Source organism: Delphinus delphis, chromosome 18, assembly GCF_949987515.2.
Source record: "Delphinus delphis chromosome 18, mDelDel1.2, whole genome shotgun sequence".
Classification (NCBI taxonomy): Eukaryota; Metazoa; Chordata; class Mammalia; order Artiodactyla; family Delphinidae; genus Delphinus; species Delphinus delphis.
In genome coordinates, this window is record NC_082700.1 from 9,891,407 (window position 1) to 9,902,660 (window position 11,254).

At 40.3% G+C, this 11,254-nt stretch overlaps 1 protein-coding gene across 1 annotated transcript in view; it reads right to left on the minus strand.

Moving 5' to 3' along the window:
• STARD13 (StAR related lipid transfer domain containing 13) overlaps positions 1–10,759 on the minus strand; it is a 499,956-nt gene extending 489,197 nt beyond the window's left edge. Inside the window, exon 1 of the mRNA XM_059996021.1 lies at positions 10,732–10,759. The gene's annotated coding sequence lies outside the window, so the exon portion shown is untranslated. The remainder of the gene's footprint in view (positions 1–10,731) is intronic.
• Positions 10,760–11,254: the final 495 nt, after the last annotated feature.

The window sequence follows — 11,254 nt, forward strand, 5'->3', positions numbered from 1 at the left end:
ATTCCTTAGTAATCCCTCCTGAGAGACTGAACATATAAGCCTACAACGGCTGGACCATATGTAACAACTGAGCTCTGAGGCCAGCCTCTGAGCAGCCAGCCCATTAGAGTCAGGACTTGGCCAGTGACTAGCAACTTCCCTATTTTTAATCCCTGCTTCCAACTCAGGAGTTATTTAGCCAAAAAATGCTCTCCTAACCAATCACATAGGATGCCCCACTTCTAGCTGGCCCTCCTCCTGCTTCTACATGCTAGCAGTGTCTAGAAAGGTCACACCTTTTTCCATCATTCCTTTTTCCACTATAAAGCATTCCCACTCCTCTGCCTGCCTTTGAGTCTGTGAAATGCATGTGATGGTGTCTGATTCCCTTGTTACAGTAAACTCTGAATAAATCACCTCCATGTATTCTCATTAGGGTGGTCTTCATTATTTCCACACTCCCATATCTGCCTTCAGCTCAGCCACTCTTTCCAATAGTAATATCTAGGGAGGCAATTTGGTGATTTGAGAGAAAGCATCACTAGGAATCACTTCTAGCCTCCAAACTAACTCTGTGGCCATCTCTTAACCCACTGAACACCCATTTCCTGAATCCATAAAATGAAACTTGTATATCACAAAGTGATGAAATTCTGTGTCCTGGTCTTCAAAAACATGTAGCCTGTCACATTATAGACAAGAAGTGCAACAGATCCTTAACTATATACAAATATATTTCCCTGCCTGTAATTTTCAGAAAGAGAGAGAGAAGGAAGAGGGAGGATGGAGAGCAGGAAGGAGGAAGGCAGGTGGGCTCTGTCAGATTTAATCTAGTTTAAAGCTTCTCTAACAGGGAAATGAAAGGCCCATGGTTCCAAACTCCCTTGAATGAGGAGACCAGCTTCTGTTTTACTGGCCTAAACCTGATGCTACAGCACGTGTTCCTCCTCCAGCGAGCAGTGATAAAGTCTGACCTCACCTCTCTGAAGAGAGCTTGGCAGCCTGTAACAGGAAATGAAGTGTCCAAGTGCAGTCTCCACAGGAAGGGAGGAACGGGAATGAGGTTGTACAAACACCAGTGGGTACTAGTTTCTATTCTGTCCTTGTCCCTCCAGAGATGAAACACAGACATTTCTTTGGCCCAGTGATCACAAGTCTTTTCCAATCAGGACTCAGGACCTGAGAGGGAAAATGTAGGGGTGCTGAAGAGGCACTAATTTTTCAACATCACATTTCCATTCTACTTGGTAGCTTTTTCACCATGTGAAACTTCCCATGCAGGCTTTCTTCATTCTACATATTCTTGCTTTGTGGCCCATGATCACTCATAACACCACATTAAATAAGGATTTAGTAGCAGACACATTCAATTTGTTTTTACAGCTGTTAAGTCTTTGGTGTCATAGTGAGAAAGAACAAATCCACAGCAGGGGTTCCACATAAATAGTTTATTTCCTTTGATGTTTTTTTCTCTGAAAAAGTGTGGAGCTACATTGACTTTGAATTTGGTGAAAAGTCCCTTCAAGGCATTCACAGCTTGCTGCATGCCATGGACTTAACAATGCTCTTTCTCACCTGGAGGAAGTCAGCTGCCTGCTTTGAATTTCAGTGACCACATTTAAAAACCTTACCCCTCTTGACCAAAAGGATACAGTGAGGGGCTTCCCTGGTGGCACAGTGGTTGAGAGTCCGCCTGCCGATGCAGGGGACGCGGGTTCGTGCCTCGGTCTGCCGCAGAGCGGCTGGGCCCGTGAGCCATGGCCGCTGGGCCTGCGCATCCAGAGCCTGTGCTCCGCAGCAGGAGAGGCCACTGCAGTGAGAGGCCCGCGTACGGCAAAAAAAAAAAAAAAGGATACAGTGAGACAGTGTGGGTGAAAGTGTTTATAAACTATCTGTAAATGTCACAATGATGAGAAAAAAGGAGGCCATTGGAGGTGGAGTCCCTGTTACTGGGCCACCATTTCAAGGTCAGGCGCCAATAAGTGAAGCACCCAGTAACACAACTCAGGTTCCTTAAAGGCAAATCCCTACTTCTCATTCAAGGTAATTCTTAATCATGTTTTACCTACTACTCCTTGTGGAGTGGAAGTTGGAATAGGAGAATACCTGAACCCTCTGACATCTTATGCAATTTATGAAAATCTTCAAGGAAGCATCCCTGTGGCTTTTTTCAGATTCTCAAAGAATATATGATCCCCTTTCCCCAACCCCATCCCCACAAAAGAAAGAAAAAACATTAAGAACTCTTAATCTAATGCCACAAAGCATAGAGAAGGCTATCAAGTTGAGGACAAAAAATAAGAAAACAATCTACAGATACTTAATCTTGTTATGGTCAAGAATTAATAGTTAGTTTTGTACCTCTAAGTAAATAAGTAAGTAATAAGAACATTCAAATTATTTCTTTTGACCAGCAGCTAAGTGGAAACAATACTTTTTCCACCAGCTCCCCTCTCCTGCCAATTCCTTTGTACTGTTTAATTTTGATGCGAAGACAATGCCTAGTAGGATCATTTCAGAATATGGAGTAATTACTACCTAGGATATTTTTTTCTCTTACAGGAGAAAGTACTTCTTTATTATCTTGGCTTTCCCATTTTTCTCCCAATAATGAGATTCAGTAATGTTTAACCAACAGGAGGCTGGCCGGCTTTCAGAGGCATCCATTGAGAAAGATCTGATCCAAAATGAGAGAAGAGGGAACCATTAAGCTAAAAAGGAAATGAATTCCAAGCTTTGACTCTCTCCAGGGTTCTCCTGGGTGTCAAAGCTTATGCTTAATGAGGGTCCCAAAGGGGAAGGTCATAAGTCAATGTCACTTGGCTGGTTCAGTGCAAGCCATTGGGCTAAATGTGTCAGTATACTCTGTCCCAGACCACAGGGACCTGGAATAAACCGAGGTGTAAAATAACCTCACTTGCCCCTGAAGGAAGAGAAGCTGCTGCTAAAATGAGACTCAGCCTTTTAGTAAGGTCTGCACATTCCTTTGACCCCAGGACTCCTGGCAGAATTTCTGGGAAGGTCATGCCACAGCTTCTTAATCTCTAAGTGGAGGAAAATTTATACCACCACCTCCATGGGTCTCAGGAGAAATGGCCAATGATTCTCTGAATGCACTTTGTGCTGCTATTTAAATGTTACAGATATATGGATCAGGACTTACTATACAGAATCACAGCATTTATGGGCTGGACGGGATCTTAGACATCATTTCAGTCTAGGAGTTACTGCACGAGCTAGAAAGAAGACTTCTTGGCAATACTAATTGAACACTGTGGTTAACAGCAGGGACTTTGTATCCAGGTTGCTTGGATTTGAATGTCAGTTCCATCTCTGCACCTCTCTACCTCAGTGTCTGCGTGTGCAAACTAGGGATAATTAAAGTTTCTACATCATAGTGTGCTGTGAAGAGTAAATCAGCTAATAAATTTAAAGTGCTTAGGGTAGCTGTCAAACTAAGTACTGTATAGTGTTTGCTCATATTGTTGAAGAATTTCACTCAGTGCTACATAACATTAATTACACAGTTTTAAATTCTTATTGACCACAAAAGAACCTACATATATTTGACAAGTGGTAAATCATGTATATGGGAAACATTATTTGTTCAATTTACACAGTGTTTAGTGAACATTCTTGGACCAGTCGCGGTTACTAGAAGTAAATTCTCTCTTCCCCTGCATTTGTCCCAGAGTTTGGGAACTAAAACTCATCCATCCATTCACTCGTCACTCAGCATCTGTTGAGCACCTAGTGTGTGTCAGACCCTGCTGTGACAGTGAACAAAAGAGTCAAAAATCCCTGCCCTCCTGAAGGTCACAGTCTTATGTCAGGAGTCTGCTATGTAAGGAGTCTTCTTTAGTCTGCTGTTCTTTTAAAATGTGGAGACTGAGGTTCAGAGATTCCTTAGCCAATTGCCCAGTCACACAGCTCATCCTAGATCCCGTGATCCCTTATCACACCAGACTTTTGAAAATATTGTTTACCATGCAGCTCTAAAAATGTCCAAAAGATGCCTTTGCCTGTGAAATTAGCTGATACAGAAACAGTGCAGTCGCATAAACGTACCAGCTCTTCTGCATCTGACAAAAGTATGTGTTTTCCCAACCCCTTGGGGCCACCACGCGACCCTCCTTTCCTTTCTTGTCACATTCACCACGCCATGTCATTTCTGTTACCTCCATTTACAAAACTTCTGAAAGCTAAAGCAATGAGTGAAGATGGCACTGATGATAAAGAAAGGAGGGTTTTGACTATGGAAACGTTATTAAAGGAGAGACAACTTCATCCTGAGAATTTCAGGCCTCATTTTCCATATTAGGTATGCTCCTGTGCCTTTTGGGATAAAATCCTTATGTGGTTTTTTCTCTTTTCCAGACTTTCCAGGTTGTATCCTAAGGTGTTCAGAAATATCTGTTTTTCTCTTTCAGAACTTACATATCAATTTACTTTGAATTCATTATCATTTTCTTGTTCATATGGACATGTGTTGGAAAGTGTGTAAAAAGGCAGTGAAGCACATAAGTTTTAGGTGTTATTTGTGTGTAGATTAAGGGTATGTCCATTTATTTTCTCAAGTATTGCATTTCTTCATTTCTAAGATATCATCTTCTGAGATGGATCATTAGGTTATGTATGAAGAAAGAAAAATAACACTGTCAATTGAACTATTACTTGCCATCAATTGTAAAATTCATCCTGATTTCAGATGTAAAAATGTGAAAAGAGCCTGATACCTCTTTATTGGTAAAAATGTTTTTCATGTGATCTATTACAAAATTATCCTTTTTAGGTGGGTGCTGAATAATTGTTGCACTGAAACAATTTTGACTTAATTATTTCAAGTATCCATCAGAAATGGCACCTGGGTGGGGAGAAAAAGGGCTAAAACCAAGCCTGGGTCTTTGAACCTGAATTGAAATATTTATAATGAAGTGATGATGTCTTGGACTCGTGTCACAAAAATATCTGGGGGTAGGCGTTGTGCGAGAGTATAGATAAGGCAAATCTGACTATGAGTTGATAATTGTTCAACCTGTATTGTAAGGTACATGAGGACTTAGTAGACTATTTTGTTAAAGTCTCAGGAAAAAAAGAATTTCTGCTTATAAGGTAGTGGCAGAACCTCCCAAGAATAGGAGTGGGTTCCCTTATGTCAGGGAGCCTAGCTCTGTGCTCATGGTGGTAAGTTCTAGATGAGACTGAAGAGAACACTTCCTGGGACTGTGGGTGAGGAGGTGAGTGGAAGGTATGTCCATTGCTAGTCATTCATCTTCCTTCTGAATACCTTATTGTGTTGAAGCTTCCTGGGTCTTACCTTTTATTACAGTGACTGTTGCCTAGTCCTCATAATTGCTTCTAGCCCTGAAGGCCACTATATTACTTTACATCAGTATTTGTTCAGCCTCAGGGGATATACAGGACTGGCATAGAGGCTAATTAAAAGCAACAACAATAGCAATTAAAAATTTTATTGAATGTTCCAGTCGCCATGCTAAGTGGCTTACCACACGTGGTTTTATTTAATTCTCCTGATAGCCCTACCAGGTTAATACTATTCTGATCTCTATTTACCCATGAGGAAACAGACCGATAAAACTTAAGTGCCTTTCCCAAAGCTGGCATGTGGCAGGGCCTGGCTCTAAATCTTAGGCTGTGCTCTAAATCACACTATGTACTGACTTCTTTCCAGTGACACTGGATTAAGAGCAATGGAAATCACAGCCTGCTGAGAATCACTTGCAGATCTGGACTAAAGACTCAACCCCGAGCCAATAATCAGCAGATGCAGATGGGTGAAAAGGAGCACAGACAAAGGAAAGCAACCCTTGTAGAAACAAATCAAAAGGAATGCAGATACCTCTACCATGTAGATAAACACAGTCCTAGCAGTGGGATAGGGAGAAGAGGTCAGCTCATCAATGGTTTCCATTCTCTCCTGAGTCTTTCAATCATTTCAGAGTATACTCATGCATTCTCGAGCCTTTCATGCCTGGGTTTAGCTGGTGTGTTTCATACCATCTCCTGGAACTCAGATGGTCCTTCTAGACTTTCACTGCCTTGTTCCACTGCATCTGGAATCTTTCCCCTGGTCACTAACTGACATGATATGAAGAGTATTTTCTTACATGACCCTGTTCTACAGGGCCCTGACTATCCAACCACACTTTGTTGATAAAATCTAATCATTATTCTTAATCTTGTAGAGACTCAAAGATTTCTCCTGCCCTGTTGGGCTAACTATTACCCTCCTCTCCATATTCACCCACAAATGCCTCAGTGACATTGAAATGAAAAGGTCTTTTGGAGTAGAAAGTCTTGAAGTCATCATCTGAATTAACCAATAATTTGGGCTGCAGCGTTCAAAGGTAGTTCAAGGTTGGAGTGTGTACTCACAAGCAACGAAAACAACAGGGGTGGGGCTTGCACTATAGTTAGCACAGGGCTCTGCATACAGCATGTCCCATTCATACTTCTCCCCTATGCTTCTAACAGTGTCACCAAAGACCACATTGCCTTCTTTGTCTACACTGTATGGAATTTACTATCAGCTGAAATCATACACAAGTGTAAGTTCTTCCAACCAGTACTTGTACATTTACACTTATAAACCAAGTAAATAATCTTATATTTATCATTGTATATAGGTCTAGGGAGATTCAGATCATTATTCCAACGTGTTAAGATCTGTTTGGATTTTGATGATATCAACACAATAATATATTAATCTTCTTGGCATTATATTAAGAAATTTGTTAAACATACATTTATTGAAGACACTGAAAAGAATATTAGGATAAGACCAAGAACAGAGTTCTGTTATAAGCCAATACCAGACGCCACCCCACGCACCCCCGGTTGCTAAGAAGTACCTCTAAGTATGTTCATTCAACCAGTTATTAATCTTCCTAATTGCATTAGCTCAGCTCATATTTCTTAATCTTGTCTCCAATAATATCATGAAGGAATTACACAGTGCCCCACTGAAGTTCATGTGGTAGTATTTTGTCTATTGCATTTCCTTGAACAATGTTTCCCGCTAATTTGGCCTGATTTAATTTAGCTAAAAGCAATTTGACAAAAAGCAATTTGGTCAAGAAGACAATTTTGTCCAAACAATGATCTAGTTAAAATGGAATAATGCCAATCGGTGTTTTTTCAAAGTTGGTCATTTTTGTGTACTCTGGACAGATTTGTGACCCATTTTGTATCTTATATACTTTTGTTTCTATTTTGCCTTTTCTCAATAGTTTGATTTTTTAAATTTCTAGTTTATTTCCAGCTAGTTATTCCTTTCAAGCCTTACTTATAATGTAGAATGATTGAAACAATCTAACTGTTCAGCAGTTAATTAAAAGAATGCAAATGTCCAACAACTGATGGATTATTTTTTTTAATATACTAGTTTTCAAATACCATATGGTAGGCAAAATATCATATGTAGTCATAGGAAACACATGTGGAAGGCTATCATACAATAATGTGCAATCATTGGTTGGTCCTATTTGAATGTCATTATGGTAAACAAATTCTTTTCTGGTTTGTATTTATAATTTTCCCATAATGAACATGTGTTGGCTAAAAAGTCTAAAATAATACATAAATCACAGTGGTAGTCAATTGTTCAATTACTCTATTAGCTTCAAATGATTAGCTCCTTTTGTTTGATCCTTAGCTTGTTCCTTGAGCAATTCCTTAATCGTTCAAACTTTTCACAATAAAGACAGAATAATTGTTTGAAGATGAACTCGTTATATATAATGATAAAAAGTTCTGAAAATTGTAAAATAATTTTTATGGATACTTATAGCTCTATAAAGCTGTCCTATGTTTTATCACCCATAATTGAACATATAATGATAGAAGATGTTCATTTTCAACTAATTTATTGTGTTGACCAATTTGCTTTAGACCAGATTACCTTTGGCTAAATTACATGTTATCTGTCTACCAGGCTAATAATACAATAGAGAAAAAAAATGTGACTATCAAGGTGATTTTCTTCTGAGTGAATCTATGATGGATTCTAGGGATCCACTAGCTTCTCCTTTGGTTGTTCCACAAACCACTCCTTTAATAATCCATTTTTAAATCTTGCTAGTTTGTGAAAATTAAGCAATATGTATAAGTTCCTTTTGAAGCTGTCTAAAGACAGCAATGAGGAGTAACTTCCTACTTAAAATAAGTGCTGACAGACTTGGCTAGGATGTTGTCCAGGCCCTTTATTCCAAGTATTTTACACTGACCAATTCTTGAGGAAATTGCTCAACTTCTCCAGCCTCTGGCATCTCTACAGAATCACTTCAAGAATATGACATACATTTAATATTCTCCTACCCTGTCGGTATCCCGATGCTATTTTTCCCTTGACCCACCTTACTGTTATTACTATGATTTTAAAAACCAGTGTGGTTTCAAGGGCCATGGTTGCTGCTTGGTTCTGCTCTTACCTCCCGGTCTGTATTTATTGCTGTCTGAGAGGGAGGGTATATTGGAGTCACCAAAGGCTCCTATAAATTGCCAGCCATCTCCTCCTGAGCCCTGTAGTGCTGCTACCAGGTACATAGGTGATAGGTTACACTTTCTATTATTTTGCCTAATATACTGAATTACATAAGATAAAACATCTAAATTATTTTCCATCTTCTCTGTGAAAGGAAACAGTCAGGATTACTAACTTTTAAGTCATAGTCCTCACCTTCCTAGAGTTTTTAAAAAATAAAATGGTCTAACCGCATCTATCAGGGTTTTTGTTCACCTAGACTTGCATGCCTGGTAATTTCAGTGAAAACTTGTAGAATGATTGAAGGAATGTGCTTCACATAGGATATGAAATTGTAGAAGTTAATTTCAACTATTCCTTCAGCCTTCCATTCATTCAATAAAAATGAAAAGTAAGGGCTTCCCTGGTGGCGCAGTGGTTGAGAGTCCACCTGCCGATGCAGGGGACATGGGTTCGTGCCCCGGTCCGGGAAGATCCCACATGCTGGGCCCGTGAGCCATGGCCGCTGAGCCTGCGTGTCCGGAGCTTGTGCTCCGCAACGGGAGAGGCCACAACAGTGAGAGGCCTGCATACCGCAAAAAAAAAAAAAAAAAAAAAGAAAGAAAAGTAAAAATAACAAAAATAAAGGAAACTATTACCTCTAGAGACAAATGAGACATTCTTTAAATGTGAGTTCTATAATGGTGGTGATTTCATCAGGGTTTGGTTGTTAACAGTGACAGAGAATTCTTATTCCTAGTGCTTATAATTCTAGTGCTTTTGTGTATCTTTTGGGAACTCACCCCAAGCATTCCCATGCTGAGAAATCAGAGTCTGAGTGCAGCTATGAGGAAAAGACTCAAGACTGTCAGAGATAAAAAAAAAAAAAACACAAGAACTTCAGTGAATCTTTCAATAGAGGAGATGTCATCCCTGGATAAAGAAAGAGAGAAATCTTGAAAAATTTTTCTAGTCCCTTTTTAGGCAGTTTTTCCTGAACTGACATAGGCTATATATTTCACCTTTGTTCCTCCCCCCAACTGTTTTGTTTTTGTTTTTGCTTCTGCTTTTAGTTTTATTAGAACAAGAAAAGGAATTCCTAAGAATGGCTGTGATGTAGTGTCTGGTTAATGAAGCTAACACACTGCCTAAATATTTATTCTCACATAGAGGGTATTTGGATTGCAGATGTGCAGAAATGTTATCAGGTTAAAAATAACTCTTTCTACAAGGCAATGACACACTGGAATGCTAATCCAAGCCCACTGCTTGTCCTTGTGAGCCTAGCTTGTATCCTAGCTGCACAAAGCAAATGGCCCCAGCCTCATTTCCTTAGGAACCTCACCTTTCTGCTTGAGCTGTTTTAAAAGTCTGTGTCGAGACTAGCAGGAAACATGGGGAGAGAAGGAGAAAAATCCTCAGATAGCCACTCTCTTTTCCAGACCCCCACATTCTTTATTGCATGCCTGGTGGGGAAATTTTCTTCCCTCCAGGCCAAAAGTAGCTTAGACATTCTAATCCTTACAGTGAATAAGTATCTCACTTAAACCATGTGCAGCTAATCAGTAATGTGGTTCAAAGGGTAGGCTCATGGAAATAACTGGGGCCAGGTGACGCAGCTTAGTCCTGGAAGGGAGAAAGCCTGGGAGAGGGGAGATGGCATCCAGGCCAGGTCCCACCAAGGCTGTCACTTCAGACTTTAGGTGGGGTGCCCTAGCCCCTCTGGGGTTCACTTTCTCAGCCTGTAAACTGAAGGGAACCTGTATCATAAGAATGTGCACCGGAGGCCAGTATATCAATGTAGACCACGATCCATGGTGAGAAAGATAATAATGAGCAAGAATCCAATTGATCTGTGTGGATGCACTTTGGCGCTGTCTGTGAAAAAGGCACAAAAAGAGGTTTGGAAATCTCAGGAGAAGTTGAAGATACGCACAGTTAACTCAGTCCCCTGGTAAGTGCCAAAGGCAAAGTAGGAGAGTAGAAACATGTGGGCAAAGATTTAAGACAAAAGAAGCAGCGTGAATATAGTGTAGGTCTTCTCCGTTGCAGTCTGCCGAGCACAGAGAGAAGATTCAACATCTTATTTTCCCCTACAACAGAGAGAGATTTTACAGTGATGCCCTCTTAGAAATAGAGCATTTGGATACCTAAAAGCATCCAGTATTTCGGAGTTCGAACTTGAATGAAAACATTAAAAGCGCTTATAAATTTCTACAGAAAGATTGGATTTTTGTTAACAGCATTAGACAAGTAACTGCCATACATACATACTGTTGAGCGTGTTCTTCATCATCTTACGTCTGGCACGCCTCTGGCTCTTGGTGTGCACTCTAATAACTTCCAGCTTCCCAGCTTCATTGGCCACAGTCACAGGAGCAGGCCTGCACACAGCAACACCTGATCCCAGCAGAGTTTCCACATCTTGCAGAGCAGTGCCAAGACCACTGTAACAGCAGCGTTTTCACTAATCCTCTCTCATGCTTAAGCAAGCACCAAGCGACACTTGGGATAAAGAACCACAGACCTGGACTGACATTTGGTTGCAGTTCCACTGGGGTTTTCTCTCTACAGGATTATTCCTGCACACAGACCCATTTTCAAGTAGCAAGGATAATCTGATCCCATTTTAAAGGACACTGATTACATTGACTGAGAGCAGAGAGAAAACCTAGCCCATCCTGGACACTTCCACACAAGTTTAAAAGTATAACATATCCATGTGACTATTTCATTATGGAAGAATTTTTTTTAAGCAGTGGGGTTTTGTGTGTGTGTGTGTGTGTGTCTTTT